Source organism: Chiloscyllium plagiosum, unplaced genomic scaffold, assembly GCF_037043375.1.
Source record: "Chiloscyllium plagiosum isolate Xiang-an unplaced genomic scaffold, Cpla_swu_hap1 HiC_scaffold_39, whole genome shotgun sequence".
Classification (NCBI taxonomy): Eukaryota; Metazoa; Chordata; class Chondrichthyes; order Orectolobiformes; family Hemiscylliidae; genus Chiloscyllium; species Chiloscyllium plagiosum.
The window spans coordinates 88,825,137-88,845,240 of record NW_028270177.1 but is presented as its reverse complement, the minus strand read 5'-3'; positions in this window follow the sequence as shown (position 1 = coordinate 88,845,240).

Here is a 20,104-nt window from a genome sequence, read left to right as displayed (position 1 = left end):
AGGACTGAGCACATGTCAGGTCACAGCATAAACAATATTTTGTTTTAAATTGTAAGATAAAACATGGAAGGCTGAAGTATGCAACTTGGCCCATCAAGACCGTTTCACCAGTGACTTTATCACTGATTCCTTGCCAGGGAGGAAAGGGTCGTGTGAGGGTGCCGTGGTTTAATAAGGAATTGGAATCACTTGTTAAATGGAAGAGGGTGGCCTATGTAAAGATCTGGCGTGAAGGTTCAATTGGGGCGATTGAGAGTTATAAGGTAGCCAGGAACGATCTGAAGAGAGAGCTAAGAGCAGCAAGGAGGGGACATGAAAAGTCCTTAGTTGGTAGGATTAGCGAAAACCCTAAGGCTTTCTATAGGTACGTCAGCAATAAAAGAATGACTAGAGTAGGAATAGGTCCAGTCAAGGATAGTAGTGGGAAGTTGCGTGTGGAGGCTGAAGAGATTGGGGAGACACTGAATGAATACTTTTCGTCAGTATTCACTCAGGAACAGGACATTGTTGCCGATGTGAATATTGAGTCACAATTAATTAGAATGGACGGCTTTGAGGTATGCAGGGAAGAGGTGTTGGAAATTCTGGAAAGGGTGAAAGGGTGGACTTTTTTTATTATAAACTCAACTCGCGTCTCAGTGAATCCTGCATCATTTGCAAGGCACAAATGAGACGTGGAACACAACTCTCTCCATTTGCCTCGATGGGTGTAACTTCAATAACACTTAAGGAACTGGACACGGTCCAGGACAATGCAGTCACTTGATTGTACCCTCTTCAATAACTGCAATATTCACTCTCTTCACCGCTAAGCCACAATTGCAGCAGAGTGCACCAACGACACTAATGGACATATTTTGTTGCCAAATTGTCTATATAGCCAGTTTCCATCCGTATATTTTTCTAAATACTAGCACTGTGGACAATTACACGGGATAATTTGGTTTCAGTAAAGCCAATGAATGTCAGTGGGATATGATTAGATTATGATTTGTCAGAGTTATCATTACTCTATTTCGTCATTATGTGGACAAATCTGATTCCAGTCGCTGTCTGATTTCAAGTTCCAATTCCCGTCTGCGCTTGAAATTTCAACCGTTTCTTCGCATAAATGTCTCCACCTGCCGTAATAATATGTAAGGACGCTGCAGGGGACAGCAGAGGTTTACGGACATGTTGTCAACACTGGAGAAAATGGAGCTTCGTGGAATGATTGGTTCGGCTGGGATTATTCTCCTTGAAACAAAGGAGGTGGAGGGGAGCTCTATAATCACATAATAACATTTATAAACGTCCAATATTCGTGGGATCTTGACAGGGTAGTTACTGGCAGGTGGTTCACCCTCTGGTATGAGGAGAACACCAGAGGACATGAACTCAGAATTAGATAATGCCTATTTACTTCAGAAATGATAAGTAATTTCTTTGCTCAGGGGCCAGTGAATCGGTGGAACTCCTTACCGAAACTGCTGTTGAGGCTGAGCTGTGGTGTATTTTCAAACTGTGCCAGACAGATATTTAATGAGAAAGACGATGGAGCTTTGTCGAGGCAATGCAGGAGAATGGAGTTGAGGATTATCAGATCAGCCATGTGTTCATTGAATGGTGGAACAGACTCGATGGGCTGAATGGCCCACTTCGAATCCTACATCATTTGGTCTAACATCTTACTTTATTGATAAATTTAGAATTCTGAGAGGATGGGATTAAGTGTTAGGAAAGGTTGCCAAACTTATCAGACAGATCAGGGACTAGGCGCACAAGCTCATGAGCAAGAAATGTGATGTGGCCTGGAGACAACACATGGCACTGCGCACACCACAGATGGGTATGTGCAGAAGCTGTGATTGCTAAAGAAAACTGGTGGATCTAATGCTGTTGGCAACTTGGTGATCACGTTGGATGATGGATCGCGGTATGATTCACACAACAAAAGGTTGTGGAAGAATGAATGATTCATTTCATTGGAAAGGTTTTCTGCGGTTCCAATTCAATTGACTGATAAAATAATAATCAGAACTTTGTGTGGAATATTACATTAAAATTCACAATCTCACTGGATAAATATTGCACTTGATCTCTCCTTATTTGTTTCGCTTTCATTCGATGTAAATGCATAGAACGTCAAGATGGAATGAAGGGAGGAAAGAAACGTTGCCCTCCTTTTTCATTATCCCAATTCAACTTGCAACAGAATCAAATTAGTTTATTTCGACATTGATGTGCTATCGATTTATCACAAATCTCCAGTTCAATGAAGTACAAGAGCAAGATTCTTCATCCAATGTATCCTAAAGATGCGAGGCACAAAGGAAAACCACCGCTGCGTTTGATCGAAGTAACAGCCAGAGTAGGATTCAAATCCACACATGCGCAATGGAAGAGCAACCCGTCGCCTTAACCTCTGGGCCACTTCAGCCCATGGCAAAGGCGCTCACATGTGACCACATCAAGATTACATATGGTGCAGCTAGGGGATAAGACATTCCCTGAGCGGAATCGAATCCGCACCATTATGTTTCTGCTTTCAGTGGAATAATAATACCAGCAAATTCCAAGGAATTGACCTCGTCCTTGGAAGGAATACCTTGACCTTGATTTATTTCGAGTCGGAACTGTTTCAGAATGAACTAGCGAAGATGAAATTCCCGTCACATTCACACGCACATTTAGTCTTGACGCATAATTTCTTCAGACAGTTTCTCTCTCACGTGAAGAAGTACATATGGAGAGACAAGTGAAGGTGATGTTTTAGCTCGATGGTCTTTCTCACATGGCTGAACCTGAACTGGGTAAAATTCCCGGAAATGCAGTTTTGTTCGTTTCATTTTATTAATTTTGCTGCAACTTCACTCTGTTCATTCCAATGTCCGGAAGTGAATTGGATTTATATGATTTGAACGTTTCATGTTGTATTCAATTTTGCTCCGAATTTATTTCAGCTTAAAGAAAATACTGATGAGAAAAAGGAAGGTTAAACTACAAAACAAGATGCCAGTTTTGATGTTCAGTTACTTTGGCAGATTTCAGTGGGTATCAAATGAACCCAACATCATGGCGATTGTCCTCGCATCTTTAAGGCATGGGATTAAAGCAGGAAATCGATCTCCAAGAGACCGGTCACTTCCTATTCATTATAGAATATCTTCGCTTGACAATATACAACATCTGCTCAGTTCCATTTATGATTCATGTGGAATATTAATAGAAATCTTTCAAAACTCTGAGTTTTTTTGCTGAATCTTATTCAGCTGCATACGTTTCCGATATTTCTTTACATCTAGAGTCGTCCAAATTAGACATTGTCTCCTCGCACCTTCCACCCCCGACACCCCACTTTTACACTTTTACCTGGCCACAGGCTGTCTCTCTCCTAGTGAAACTCACTGCTTGTGTGTCTCTAAATGTGCCTTTCCAAATATTTTGGAAACGGATTCTCTGAGTGACAGAAATTCTGCTCCCATTATTTCTTTGTCCTACATCGATGGTTTTAAGTCTGACGTTCAAAATTTGCGAACTTGAAAGAGTGAATTTACCACGTATTTACTCTCTCCAAACCTCAAATACTCTGGAAAACTTCCATTCGGTTTTGCTTGGTTTAGTTTTAAGTTTTCCAAAACTTAATGTTTCTAGTCATTCCTGAAACATCACAACTAACGCTTGCTCTGCATCTTCAGCTGTCTCCCCTACAAGGCTGGGGTGTAGTCCATCTGGTCCAGATGATCTATCTGCATTCTGGCCATTCAGTTTTCTAACACGTTCTCTTTGGTGATGATCAGCATACTACGTTCTGCCCCTCACCCTGTTGAATTTTTGGGAAATTAATCATGTCTTCCACTGTGAAGACTGACGCAAAGTTCCTCAGCCATTTCTTTGTACTCCACCACTACCTCTCTGGTATCATTTCCTTTCTTTTGAACTTTATATATTTGTAAGTGGCTAGCTTACCCCCTTATTTAATTTTCTCCCTGGTTATACATTTTTTTTGCCCTCTCCTGGTCTTTGTACCTTCCCAATCCTCTGGTTTCACACTGTCCTTCGCTACGTTATATACTTCTCTCTTTTGCTTTGATACTATCCCTGACTTCTCTCGTCAGCCATGGTTGCGTCATCCTCCCTGTACATGCTTCTTTCTCCTTGCAATGAATATCTGCTGTGTCTCCAAAATTACTCTTAGAGTCTCTTGCCATTGCTGTACTACTGTCTTTTCTGCTAGGCTACTCTCCCAGTCAATTCTACCCAGCTTCTCCCTTATGCCTCTGCTGTTGCCTTTATTCAGCTGAAGTACTGTTGCCTCTCATTCTATCTTCTGCCTTTCAAATTGCAGAATGAATTCAACCATGTTGTGATTGCTGCTTCCGACACCTTACTTCAACTTAAGCTCCCTTATCTAGCCTGCCCCTTTGCACAACACTAAAACCAGTATTGCCTGTTCCCTCGTGAACTGCACCACAAGCTACTAAAAAAAACACCCTGTAGACATTCCACGAATTGCTTTTCTTACAATCCACTACCAATCTGATTTTCCCAGTCCCCCTACATATTGAAATCCCCCATGATCACTGTAACCTTGTCTTTCCTAAACATCTTTTCTATCTCCTGATGTATCTGATGGCTCAGCTCCTCACTACTGTTTGGAGGCCTGTGTAAGACTCCAACTGTAGTTGCTTTAACATTATGTTTCCTCAATTGTACCCGTGCAGAATCTACACCGTCTAACCCTATGTTATTTCTTGCTATTGATTTAATTTCATTTCTTACTAATAAGCCAACCCCACCTCGTCTGCCCAGCTGCGTATCTTTTGGATAGAGTGCACATCCTTGAATATTTATCTCCCAATTCTGATCCCCTTGCAGCCATGTCTCCGTGATGCCCATCAAGTTATACCTGCCAATTTCGATCTGGGTCAGGAATTCATTTACCCTATTCCTTATACCGCATGCAATCAGATATAACATTGACAGTTCTGTATTAACTAACCCTCTTCTCATGGTCATTCGTTTTCCAATGTGCTTGAAGTTTCTTTGTTAATCATTTCTAGATACTCTATCCGATTAATGTCTGTGCTGGAGATTTTAATACTATATCCTGAATTCTGGACTCTTACCTCCTCTTTTAATTCAGCTTTTCTAATTACCCCGTAACTGATTCACGTTCCCCCACCCCCGCCACCACCACCATTCCTATTCCATTTACATCCCTGTCTACCACCCTAGTTATGCAATTCATTCGGACTCTGGTTCCAGCATGGATACGATGAAGGCTGTCCCATCAGAACAGGTCCTTTCTTTCCCCGAAATGAAATGTGTTTATTCAACACAAACTAGACGGACTAAATGATTTTCTGGACAAATCAAAATATGAAATGTACAAAGAGATAAGATTGTTAAAATACACTCATTATATCGAGCTATATGAAGTGAAGTGTGGATTACGAAACCATGGAAGTGGTGTGCAAACGTTTTCAGTCATTACTTGACCCACAGCTGAGAAGCTGATATCCCCTCTGTCAGTGATCCCTCTCACTGAGATTCTCTGGCCCAGTCTATCGCACAGTGTCGCAGGGGGTTATCAGTTTCTGCTATTGTTGGCACAGTCTATTTCAATTAATCCACCTTCTCTTTGGATCCAGTCAATTGGTCTATTGGATTCTGTTTAGCTGTCAGCCACTCAACTCTGTGATATTATAGGAGATAAATGATCTGGGATCACAACCATTATCAGCATGGTGCTCACAGGGTATGGCTCCCAGACAAAGAGCTTGCGGTTCAGGGGAATTTCTAAATAAAACTCCTATCAAGCTGGTTCAGTGAAGGACACAGAGCACAATCATCCATTATCTCTTGCTGTTCTCTGGAATACAGCGGCCTCGAAATATCTGTTCAAACAAAATAGTTTGAAATTCGAACAGTCGGGAGGATATTCACCTGATGATATTGCAATCAGGATTTAATAAACAGTTGCCACACACAAAATGTGGATTTGCCTGATAGCACCTCCTCCCAATTAAAACCTCTAGTTCCTGCGTGATACTGACATAACTTGCCTTACCCCAATTCCATAGCATCTCAAAAAGGTCCTGACTTATACATGTTCTTAGCTATCTTAAAACTGAAGGAGTTTTAAAAATGTTTCCAAACTACTGTCCCCCTGAAATGTCAGTCACCTGTCCAGGCTCAGTAGCCAATATGGGGTCCAGTATGGCCCTTTATGTAATGGACTATCCTCATACCGTTTCTCGTAACCCGCTTGAATGCACCAAACAAAATCTGCCCCGTCTCAGCCACTTGCTCTGAGGGAGTCACAATCAATATTGGGGATGTTTAAGTCACTCACTCTGACAACTCTGCTTTTATTACACCTTTCCATCACTGGCCCACACATTTGTTCTCAAAGTCTCAGTGGCTGTTAGGTTAGGTTAATCAGTCTGTAATGTTCTCAAAGTCTCGGTGGCTGTGACGTTAGGTTAATCAGTCTGTAATTTTCCGTCTTCTGCCTTAATCCCTTGTTAAACGGGATGTCACGTTAGCGATTTTCCAGTACACTTTGCCCTTTCCTGATTCTAGTCATTCCTGAAAGATCACAACTAACGCTTGCACTACATCTTCAGCTGTCTCCCCTAAAAGGCTGGAGTGTAGTCCATCTGGTCCAGATTATTTATCTGCATTCTGACCATTCAGTTTTCTGACACGTTCTCTTTGGTGATGACCACCATATTCCGTTGTCTATACTCAGTCCATTTTGCACTATCCTGATTCTAGTCATTCCTGAAAGATCACAACTAACGCTTGCAATATATCTTCAGCTATCTCCCTTACAAGGCTGGGCATTTTCACTCCTTTATCTCCGCTGTCTAAACCCCTCATCACTTCGAAAGCTTCAACCAGGCGATTTATCAGCCTTCGGTTCTCCAAGGAGAACTGTCCCAACTTTCCAATACACCTTTGTTGCTGACATTCCTCATATACCGCATCATTCCCATCAACCTGTTCAGCGCTGCCTCCACTCATTCCATGTCCCTGCTTCCTAAACCTTCACACCCAGAACTGTGTGAACATCCAGATGGTGGATTTATTCAGCGTGGGATTGTGTGGGTGAAACAGTTATTTCACTTTCACCACGTGTACTGCTGTACCATGTTCACTACAATGGCACTCTGGTCCCAAACTCAAACCTATTTCAACGAGACCAACCTCATGAAGGGCATTTTTAAAAAAAAAGATCGAACAGCTGACAGGGCGACCTGGCAAAAGTGAAATCAAACGACCAAGGCTCGTTGGCAATTTGAAGCAAGGCTCTCTCACATGCCAGTTCAACACAAGCTCGGGGAATGTCATGCCCCGAGACAAACGAGCCAGTGACACTCTTACATTTCCAACACCAAACCAGCTGAGAGCTGCTTAGAGCCAACTACATCCAACCTTGCTTCAGGAATTCTAAGTAGCAAAGCGTTTCAATAACATCTCCTTCTCATTATGTCTCCCTGCACACGGGATAGTACTGTTTATCCCTTCCCCTTGAAGTGAGCTGTATCCATTGGTGAAGTATTCAGCCATTTCCCTCCACTTGCAGGCGGTGCCGTACTGGAATCAGTTAGGAATTACAATCGGATTGGTCCACATAAACACCAAAAACAATAATGAAAATTCTGACCAATGAGAATCTAATCATATCCCAGTGACATTCAATAGCTTATTGCAAATGGATTCCATCGTATAATCGTCCAGGGAACAAGTATTTGTGAGAAACGGAACTTGACCAGCTATATAAATACTTTGGCAACAAACACAAATCCATGGGTAGCCATTTTATGTGGTTATTAACTCAGCTCTTAAATCCGTGAAGCCTGCATGGTGATGCAAGGCGCAAATCAGATATGTAACAGATCTTTCTCTCACCATTTGCCTGGATGGGTGAAGCTTAAATAACATTTAACGAACTGGACACCCTTCACGATAACTGCACCCTAAACAGTAACTGCAATCATTACTCCCTTCAACGCTAAGGCGCAATTGCAGCAGAGTGCACACTTACACAACGCACTGGTGTCACTGAGCAAGGCTTTGTTGACAGAAGCTTCAAAGATCAACAACTGCACCGACGACAAAGACAAGGTGGGAAGATGCATGGAAACGCCATCATTTGCAAGTTACCCTCCAAGGCATATTCCACCATGACTTGGAGAGAGGTATCAGTGATAAACGCATTGATTTGTGAAGCGGACTTGATGGGACTAGTGGCCTACTTCAGCTCTCCATCTTTTATCTTACCAATTTTAAAAAATGTTGATTACTGTCGTGACCAGACTTGTGCTCAGCCCTTTAGATTTTCCCTCAACTGGTGGTTCTGGTATCATCCACAGCCAATGGTCAGCAACAGAACATATCCAAAAGCCCTCTCAACTAACTGACCTTGCTGTCCAACAATCTTCAGTGATCTGTGAATGTACACTCCAACATCGCTTTGTGCTTCTAAAACACTCAGAATCCTCACTGTTATTGTTTCCTCTTCCCAAATTCATTACCACTCATTACTCTGCATTCAATGCCATTCATCATTTTCGCTTTCCACCTGTCTGATACATCTGTCCAGTCCCTGGAAATCTTCGTTATTGTCAACAACTCGACCAATTGTTGCATCGCATTGCAACTTCTAAATTATGACTCCGGCAAATAATTGTAAATTTTGATAAACATCAGAAAATGGTGGAACTCAACTGGAAACAGACGTCCAAGCATTGTTCATTGCTTAACAGTTGTCGTCACATCAGAATCGAACCCCTCCTGTTATTTATAAACTTGCAGGTGACTCTGCAGTTTGGTTTCCTGAGTGATTACTTCTCACATATGGGAGTGGTGGACGGCCTGTCCGCAGTGTGACTGAGCAAGTGAGTTTACACCTCAGCGGGTAATTGCATCCTTTCCTTCAGTCCCCCCATTGCCTTGACTTCCGGGCGGCGTGGGTATCTTTGCGTCTACAGGTTTATGCTGCTCATTTGAGTCAGTGGAGCTTGTGCAGAGGCTGGCTGTTTAAAGGAACACTGACCTTCTCTGCTGTTGTCATTTAAAGGGATGGAGACATTGCGTGTGTGAGAGACTGATGTTAACCTGGAGAGCAGGGAAATCAGATCCTGAGCAGACACTAATAATATAGATAGTTAGACACTGTTCTCAGTTCCTCTTGCAATCTTACTGCAATAATGACAGAGATAAACTTGTTTTACAGCGAAAGGATTCACAGATGAGAAATTCAGACTTTAAATCGATCTGAGAGTCACCCAATTCACCCAATATGGAAGGGGAAAACAGTAATCCCAGCCCAGAGAAACCATTCCCATGTTGTGCCAGTGGTCGAGGATTTCAGCGGTCATGCGATCTCGGAAGACACGAATATGACAGTACCAGGGTGAGGCTGTGTAAATGTGGGGACTGTGGGAAGGAATTTACTTGCCCCTCCCATCGGGACACTCACCGACAGTCACACTGGGGAGAGGTCTGTCAAGATCGAATAAGATTTATTCGATCTTACAATCTGCTAATGCACCGGAGAGGGCACAGAGGATTGAGACCCTTCATCTGCTCCATATGTGAGAAAGGAATCATTCAAATCTCCAAAAAGTGGAGATATCAGTGAATTCCCACTGGGGAGAGACCATTTACATGCTCCGTGTGTGGGAAAGGATTCACTCAGTCCTCTGACCTGCTGAAGCACCAGTGATCCCACTCTGGGGAAAGGCCATTCACTTGTTCCCAGTGTAGGGTGAGATTCACTCAAATGCCCCACCCGCTGAGAGCCCAGTGACCCCACACAGGGAAGAGGCCATTCAGATGGTCAGTGTGTGAGAAGGGATTCAGTGATTCATCCCGCCTGGTGAGACCCCAGTGGGATCACACTGGGTAGGAGCTATTTATCTCTCCATGTGACAAGGGATTTACTGAGTTTTCACTACGACTGAAGGGAAGTAGTCATCCACATGCCCCGTGTGGGGTAAAGTTCAGACATCACTGCAGGACTCTGATTCTGCAGTTATTGTTCATCAGAGTCAGGACTGGACCTTGTACAAGATGAAAATGTTGGGTATTGATGTTTGGATTGTTAATGACATTAACTTGGCTGGTGTTGACTAAATTTATAATCACTATATTCTGAACCGCAGGATGTCTCTGTGAGCAATAAGTCTCCACAAACAGCATTGTGACAATGAGCAGGGATCATCTGTTTTGATTTAAATTGTGATTGTAGCACTGCCGCTTCACAGCACCAGGTACAAGGTTGGAGTCCAGTCTTGGTAGACTGCCTGCGTAAAGTTTGCACATTCCCCTATGATAGTGTGGGCCCCCTCCAGGTGCTCTGGTTTCCTCCCACAGTCCAATGATATGGTTAGGTGGATCGGTCGTACTAAATTGTACAATGTTCAAGAATGTGCAGACGAGGTGGATCATCCATAAGAAATACAGTGTCACAGGATGGAGTGCTCTGGGTGGTATGTTCTTCGGATAGTAGGTGGGATTTGATGGGCCATTGCTTTCCTTCCAAACTGTTGGGATTCTATTCCATGATTGAGGAAAAAGGCTACACAGTGGGATGTCCCTAGAGAAGGAGCATGTGGTGTGTATCAATGCTCTCGATGCCTTTAGATAGAGGTGGGCACCGCAGGGGATACAGTGCTTTATCTGCACCGCTGCCCCTCACCCCCAACTCTACTTTGATTTAGTCCTTTCCTACGCTGTCACTTGTATTGGTTTGCTTTGCCTATATAGGCTTTCTTTGCTTACACGGGTGTTTACTGCTGGTGATTATATATTAAGCAAAGGCAAAACGGCGGAATGATGATTTTGATGGTGGGACAGTTGCCCAGCTGTGTGTGATAACACTTCTGGGTAGGAGAAATGGGGAAAAAAATTAACGCTTCACAGCTCACAGAAGGAGAACTGAAAATCAGTTAAATCAAACCAACGGTTCAGATAGGGAAGGAATATTTCCCTGGAGTTTGAGTAACTGGAAAGTGATGGCGTCCGGGAGTAGACAGGATTTTGTTTTACAGGGCGTTTGAAATTTTAAAACTGTTATATTCAGATAGTTTCCTTTATTTTCTTTAGTTTTATTTATTGTGGAATAAACATCTACAATATTTTAAAACCAAATTCACAAACCTTCTGTTAAAGACAAAAGTTAAATAAAATCCACTAAACCATCACTCACTGAAAACTGATGTGGAAGTGTAATCTCCTGGAGAATCCCTGCCCTGCCCACTTCTTCCTATCTCGGCTCCATGGCTACATACATTCCTGGGAGAGAGCAGCAGGAGAAGACCATTCGGCCTTTTGATATTGCTCCACCCTTCAATGGGAAACAGCTGATCATCCTGCTCAGTCTCCTGTTCGTGCTGTGCTCCAATCCCCTTTCATGACATTATCTCGAGAAACTACATCTAAGTCCTCCTTTGGCTTCACTGCCTTTTGTTCCAGTGATGTTGCTGTGTTACTGTGTGGGTGTCGGCAGGGGTAATGTGATGGTTCTGCCCCCTGGAGGATGCAGTCACAATCCCTCACCATCCTGCAATAACATCAACTGGGTTTCAGCAACTCTAGATAGAAACCATTTCCAGGATATGGGCATCACTGGCTCAGACCGTTTATTCCCCATCTCTAAATACGCTTTAGAAGATGGTAGTGAGCTGCTGTCTTGAACCATTCGCAGTCCATTTGGCGCAGATAGACCGACAATGCTGTGAGGGAGAGTATTGCAGGATTTTGGCCGAGTGATTCTTTAACTTTGGTTCTTCGAATGCTTATTAACATAATAACGATCTGCACATGATTTTGAGATTTCAGTCTGCAAATATTCACTACCTATCACCCTGTATAAAGGTTTAAATACAGATTAGAAATTCAGAACAGACAATTCTCGTTTCTCTGTAATATATTTTTCCCATTTCTCCAAAGCTGTAACCTTTGGAGAACAACATCTTCAGAACAACATCTGAAGAACTTGATAAAATCAAGGCTTAGTTGTGAACTTCATAAACGATGATAATGAGAATGGGAGGGATGGAGTCTGGGGGAAATGATAAATGATGTTGTGGATGACACAAAGATGAGCTGGTGGTTCTCAGTGAGCTGAAAATGTGTTGCTGGAAAAGCGCAGCAGGTCAGGCAGCATCCAGGGAACAGGAGAATCGACGTTTCGGGCATAAGCCCTTCTTTTGGTTCACAGTGAGGAGGAACGTGTGATGGTACAGGAGGGTATAAACCGATTGTTCAAGTGGACAGATGAATCGCTGATGAAATTTAACACTGATAAATCTGATACCTTTCTGAAGTAACAAACAAGTGTGTACTCAAACTGAAGAAAGGCCAGATTTACTTGATTTCACTTTTAAGCAAAGAAGGTTGAGAGGTGCTATTTATGGAGATGTTTAACAGCATGGGGGGTATGCACAGGGTGAACAGAGAGCAGCTCTTCCCCTTACTCGAAGGCTTAATAATAAGGAGACACACTTGTAAAGTGAAAGTGCCCTCACCATTAATCTGTAAACTGTAGAAAAAACTTTCCTATTTCTAAATGTATTTGGTTTTAAAATATTTCAAGATTTATATTGCCTCCTGAAAAATGTGATGTTGAAGCAGAGGTTTTGTTTCGTGATCCAGGTTCCCTGTTCCTCCTGCCTCAGTTTCGCAATCGATTCATTGAAATAACACACTGTTTATCCATTCAACTCGCCAATGTGCTCAAACACAGACACATTTTCCCAACTATGATCCACAAATCAATATTTGCCCGTTCCCTTGACATGCTTAGACCGTTTTAAAGACTTATATCCGCTTCACATTTTGCTTTTCTTACCTTTTCAATGTTCGTATTCTCCCACAATACATTTAAAACATTTTCCATAACATATAGATTGTGGACACTTTCGAACAGAATTCATAATGTAATATTTTACTCAATATTGAAACTATAAAGTTGCAACAATGCTGATGTGTTTTGTCGTCCCATCACCCAGTTCGAGCCTGCAGTTGCACCAAATAGTCATTACATCTCAAAAGAATTGCCAAGTCTTTAGTTTTGATCTAAATCTTCATTTGTACCTTTATTACGAAATGGGCATGTTAATTACGGACTGTCTGTCTGACTGCAACATTTTGATGCGGTTTACACCAGGCAATTAAACATCAGGAGGTAAGAACAGGGATTGGGCATCTACGACAGGCCTGCTGTTATAATTAACAAGGCCTGACTGCGGTATTTTGTCCACACTGACATCATGTTCCCGACACACAGAGTAACCTGCATCTCCCTCAACCAAACCCCTCGACCCCTGTTACCCCAGCCACCAACGGTTAATAACATCCAAAGAACTGTAGATGGACCAAACAAGAAAATAGAAATTAGGAGCGGCGGTTGGAAATTCAACTGTGCAATTATCCACATTAAACACCGTCTGCCAGATATAGCAATCTGCCCCATTTTCTAAGCCTCTCAGTATTCATCTGTAAACTATTTAGCTCCTCATTACGGCCTGTTTGAAAACCTAGTTGAATACAATCTGTGAATTTAGTTACTACACTCTGTCTCTCCTTCTAGGTCATTTGGGCAGATTGCAAACAATTGAGGTTTGAGAACTGCATCCTCACTAGTTTCTGTTCGCCAGAGAAAGACCATTTCTCCTAATGCTCTGCATTCTATTAGTCAGCAAATCCACATCCAATTCAATACTCTACCCTTAACACCCCCCCCCCCCGATCTAACCTGCTAGATCAGTCCTTTACGCAGCACCTTATCAAATGCCTTCTGAAGTTTAGATGTACAGCAGTTGCTGCATCCCCATTATCCAGCCTGTTGGTTACATTCTCAAAAAACTCAAGCAGGTATGTCAGGCACAACCTGCCCACCATGAAACCGTGCTGACATGGAGAATTCAACTTTGTTTTTTCCAAGTGTTCAGTTATTTCCTACTTTATGGTTGACTGAAGAAACTTCCCCATTACAGAGGTTAAACTCACTGGTCTATAGTTTGTGAAATTTTGCCTATCTGCATGTTATTACTTTTCTAATACTTCATACCGTTCCAGAATCCAAGGATTTTTTTGAATATCCTAACTAACACATTCACTATCTCTGCTGTTACCTCCTTTAATATGATATACTGCAGGCAGAGGGTCTGACCTGCCTATAATCCCATCAATGTATTTAATATCTTCTTCCTCGTCATCGTACTTCCATCATAATCCTTTGCAGTTGTTTTAAATTTTGGGAAGAAATTATCTTGCACTGTGAAAACAGCAAGTGTTGGCTTTACCTCTGCCATTTCTGAGTTTCCCATTATTACCTCGCCATTTTCCTTGTCTCAAAGGCCAACTTTTACTTTCAGCATTCTGTTACTTTTTTTCAACTCTTTATTGTTTCTTAAGTTTTCTACTCTTTTTCCTTCGTAGCCATTTTGATTTTGTTTTTAAGAACCATTTGCTGACAAGTATTTTTCTTTAATTCATTAAAGGATGAGCGTGTCGCTTGTTAGATAGCACTCATTGTCTGTCTCTAATTGCCCAGAGGGCAGTTAAGTGTCAACCAAATTTGTATGGGTTGGAAGGCATATATAGGTCAGACCAGGTAAGGATGGTAGTTTCCATCACTAAAGAACATTCATGAAACATATGGGTGTTTCCAACAATGAGGAATTGATTCATTATCATCAGTAGATTCTTAATTGCAGATTCATATTGGATTCAAATTCCACCATCTGCATTAGCGGCATTTGAACCCGAGTCCCCAGAACATTATCTGGATTAGCAGTCAGCGATAATACCACCAGGCACGAACCTTCATGCTATTGTTGACTCCCTTGTTGACACATGGATCGCTTTTACAATTCAGGATTCATCTTCCACTCAGGATTACACTTTATTTGAGAGGTTGTGACTATCTCCCTAAGTAGTTGCCACTGTTCTTCAAATGTCTTGCACTTTAATCTTTTTGACATGTCCAATCAGGCCAAACCCTTCCTCAAGCCAGTAAAATTATCAGTGTCCAACACTAAACCTCTCCTTTGTGACTCTATCTTCTCTGTTACAGTCTGAATGTGAAACTCCAGTATGTTGTGGTCACACTTTCTAAGATGATACTGTACTACAATATGATTTACCACTCCTTCCTCATTACGTAATAACAAAGTCAGTTCTCAGGATGGTTCCATTACGTGTTAATAAAAGAAATAATCCGTCATATATTCGATGAATCGTTCTTTGAGGCTCCCCTTACCAAATTGATTAATCCAGTCAATATGCATGCTCAAATTCCCATAATCACTCTTGTGCCCTTGTCCCAAGCCATCGTTATTCCCTGGTTCATGCTATTCCCTACACTTAAAGTAATTTATGAGGGGGGGGGGGGGGGGGGCGGGCGGAGGGAGTGGTTTGTGGGCTGGAAATGCTCATACCAATGGGTTTCTTTTCATGTGTTTTATTTAAACCCAGACTGATTCATCAGTTTTGTCCCACGTGCTAATATCATTTCTTCATACAGCTTTGACATAATTCTTAACCAATACAGGCACTCCACCTGCTGTTCCTTCTTGGCTGAATACTGAGTATGACCGAAACGTCGATTCTCCTGCTCCTTGGATGCTGCCTGACCTGCTGCGCTTTTCTAGCAACACATTTTCAGCTCTGATCTCCAGCATCTGCAGTCCTCACTTTCCCCTCTTGGATGTTTAACACTCCAGTCCTGACGTTCATGTAACCACGTTTCAGTCATGCCCACCATGCCATAAATGTTTATATCTGTTTGTGCTATCAGCTCATTCATTTTATTCCAAATACTGCACACAATTGGTTAAAAACATTTGGCATAAGTTCTATTGATTTATCTTTCTCTTTTAATACTTGTGTTCACAGGCTCTTCATCCTTATTTATTGATCCCCGATAATAGTGAGCCTATCATATACTCTAACTTTCAACTCACATTTTTAAAATTGCTATAATTCCTTCCCTCAGCATGGTCATTGAAATGGCTCTGCATGTTTATTTGACAAACCTTTACTTTCTGCTCAGTTTCTGCCCTGCTGCTTTGTTTCCCAGCCTCCTGTATCATTAGCTTAAATCTGCACGATCACACCTCCCTTCCAGGACGTTGGGGCCCCTCCAGTTAAAGTGCACACTTTCCTTTTTGTACAGTTCCCACCTGCCCTGCATGCGATCGGAATCATCCAAAAATCACAAACCCTCCTCCCAAACTAGCTCTTTGCCACATATTCAACGCGACTATCTTCCTCTTCCTTGTCTCACTTCCAGATGCCCAGGGAGTCATCCCAAGAATATAATCCCGGGGATCCTGCTTTGAAACTCACTCCTGACTCCCTTAACTTTCTTTGCTGGATCTTTCAACCTTTCACTCTTCTTACCTATGTCATTGGTGTCAAAATGAACCACGACGGCTGGCTGTTTACCCTCCAACTTCAATATGCCCTGAGCATGCTGGGAGACATTCTTGATCCTGGCGCCAACCACCCTTTTTATGAAGAAATCATAGAATCATCGAATCCCTACGGTGGGAAAACAGGCCATTTGAAACAGCACGTCCACGCTGACTCATTGAAGAGTAACCCATTCCGACCCATTCCCCTACTCTGTTACTCTGCATTAGACTAATGCGCCGAAGTGGCACATCGCTGACCACTATTGGCAAAGCACAAACAATCCAGACCCATTCCTCTACATTATGTTGAATCTGCTTTCTCTCAAGAGATAATGACAGAACTACCAAGCATTTCCGCATCTTCTGGTTTTGTCACCGATGTTGATTGCATATTGATAAAAACGTATGCAACACAGAACTGAAAAAAAAAACAAGGTGAATTTAAACTCTCAAGAGAAAACTAATTATTTGGTCGTTCAATGATCCCTGTAAAGGTTCATTACATTACTGCTGTTCTGTCCATGGACACTTTGTTCACTTTCCCAATCCATGAATAAAGGAGGTTTTTACATTTCTTTGATATCAGAAAGCTTGGAAACGTTGCACATTTATTCTTTCATATAGGAATGTGATAACATTGCATTCTTTGATCTCAGTCAAATTACAGAGAATTATTCATAAAACGCACACACACATACACACACATACATACATAGACACACACATACACACACGCGTGCAAACACATACACACACACGCATGCACACAATGTAATTCTTTGTCGAAGAATACCATTAACAATGTAAGTAATTGGAATGATAACTGGAAAGAAGGATTTAGGTAAAGGAAGGATGAGAGAAAATGGGGCTTTTTGGAACAGAAAATACAATCATGCAAACTTACTAAGTTGATCAAATTTATGGAAAGCTATGCAAGGCAGATAAAAGTTACTGTTATGAAGGTGTAGAGATATATGTTACATTTACGAAGGTTGGAAGCTGGCACAAAGTGTCCTGAAAGAAGTTAAATGTAACATTTGAATGAAATCAATAGTTGAGTTGCCACGAAACGAAAACCAATTCAAGTTTGGCCAGTTTAAGTTTTGCCCCAACAAACTGAAATCAAATTGAGTTTGAAGTACTTGTTGACTTCAAAATCAATGAAATGGTCCGATGTTTTGAGATATAAAACTGGACATTTTGAACATTTATGGGGAGAACTGCCAAGGACATCCAGAAAGACAGACTGCGAGTTGAAGGTCTTTCTGAAAGGTACCTGTCTATAAGAGGTTTGCATAGCAGAACATCGATGCCAACCGACATAAAGCTCTACAGGGGAAAGTATAAACGGAGAAACGACAAAGCTGATTGGTTTTGAAATGTGTTATTAATTTGTAAACCTTAATCTTTTTTTTGTTTTATCAGACGAGTATCGTAAAGTGGGAGGTCAAAGATACGTTTCACCGAAGGGAGTTCTAAATAGTTGCTTGTATTATTATTCTCTGTTGGACTTAAATAACAAAATTGTTAATTTTACTTTTAATTGTGACCTCTATAAATGGATCTTTGCGTCTCGAAATTTAACAGATTATGGCATGAGGTGAACTTTTTCTGTGTGGCTGGTTTAAATTAGGAGAGGGGTTAACCCTGTGTCGTAACAGCTTGGGGGTTTTCGTCCACGTTATGAGCAGGTTTAGACAGATCCAGTCTGAGGTTTGAGCAGATTTGTATAGATTTGAGAGATGAAAGGAAAATAAAGTATATTTAAACATTTGCACGTTCGTGTCTGAGGTCGTTAAATAAAATATCAGTGAGACAACTTGTTTAATTCCGATGACTTGTGTTTGCTTAAGTTAAAAGTGAGTGAAATGGCTGTTAAAAAAGTTAAGACGGGTTTGAAGATGATTCTCAAATTTGCTCCGAAATCTTAGAAGAAAAGATAAAGGCCAAACTTTTAGAATTAGCAAGGAAGTTAGATTTGGATTTAACCAAGGATAAAAGTAGAGCTGAAATTGTCCGGGAACTTAAAACATTCTAAGGTGTGTCAGAAACACAGACAAGTGAAGTAGAGTGAGAAAAACAAAACGTAAATTCCAATTGAGGAAAATGCAGTTTAAACATAAACAAAGGGAGAGAAAGAGAGAGAGAGAAGAAACAGAAAGCAAGACAGAACAGAGAGAGAAAAAAAGAGAGAGAAGGAGAAGGTTCTTAGCTGACCAAAAAGAGAGAGAGTTTGAACTTGAGAAGGTGCGGTTTAGTCAGCAAAGTCACATTCAAAAGATGGAGATTAAAAGAGATGGTCGTATTATAATCAACTATGTCAATACTCTGCAGCATTTTAATGAGAAAAATGTTGATGCCTTCTTTATCTCATTTGAAAAATTCGCTAGGCATTTGGAGTGGTCCAAGGATTTATAGGTAATGCTAGTTTTGACTAAAGTGGTAGGTAGGGTGAGTGAGGTATTTTTTTGGCTGTCAGATGAGAGTCACGAGATTCTCAAGACGTCAAACACGCTCTTTTAAGTGCTCACGAATTGGTACCAGAATCATAAAGACAGCAGTACAGAAACATAAGGAAGTAATCAGGTCAGACTTATATTGAGTTTTAAATAATTAAACATAGGCATTTTGATAGATGGATGCTTGCTTTAAAAATGGATATGACCTATGAGGCTCTAATGGAGATTATTCTGCTGAAGGAATTGAAAATTTCACTTCTAGAGATGATAAGAATTCACGCAGAGGAACAGAAAGTTCAGAAATTGAGAAGGGTATAGAATTAGCAGATGAATACATGTTGCTGCATAAGACAAACTTCCAACCAGCATTTCGTCCTGTGAAGGATCGCATTTGGGAGATGTGGATATGCCACACTGTAAAATAAACAGAACAGAATAAGAGTTTACCACAGGTTAAAGAAGATGCCAAAGAGGCCTCAGGTGCTTTCACTTAATAGAGTGGGGCACAGAAAGGTACAGAGCCGGTGGTTTCAGAAGGGCATTGGGAAAAGATTTTTTCACTGCCATTAGAAGGGATTTGTCTGGTCACAGTGCTGATCGTTAAGAAAGGGACTGTGGGAAAAGATGTGGTAAAAGACAGTAAGCTAGTGGCATTACTGAAAGTCTTAAAGGAAACCCCAACAGGAACCGAATAGCTGCAGGAAATTGCACTGCCTCGGCAGAGGCTGGTATGGCGTTAGTACCTGATCCCTATAAGGAATTCGCATCTGTGAGTAATATTTACTCAGAAACAACAGGAATACTATTACGATAAATCAACACCCCTATCGGCTTAATCCTCTCAAAGTAGACAGGTCCAGAGGAGGTGAAGGCTATGCTCAATTAGATCATCATCGAACCAAGCCAGAGCGAGTGGAGCTCGCCGATTATCTTAGTTCCCAAACCGGATGGGATTCGATGATTTTGGTTGGATTATTAGAAGGCCAGCACTGTTACAAAATCAGACTTATATCCAATACCGACATTGGAAGACTATATTGAGAAAGTTGGACAAGTCAGTTACACCACAAAGTTTGACTTGATGCGTAGTTTCTGGCAGGTACCTTTGTCAGAGATGGTAAAATAAATTTCTGACTTGTAACGCCAAATGGACTGTATCAATTCAAAGTGATGCCCTTTGGAATGAACAACACACCCAACACATTCCATAGACCCATGAACAGAGTT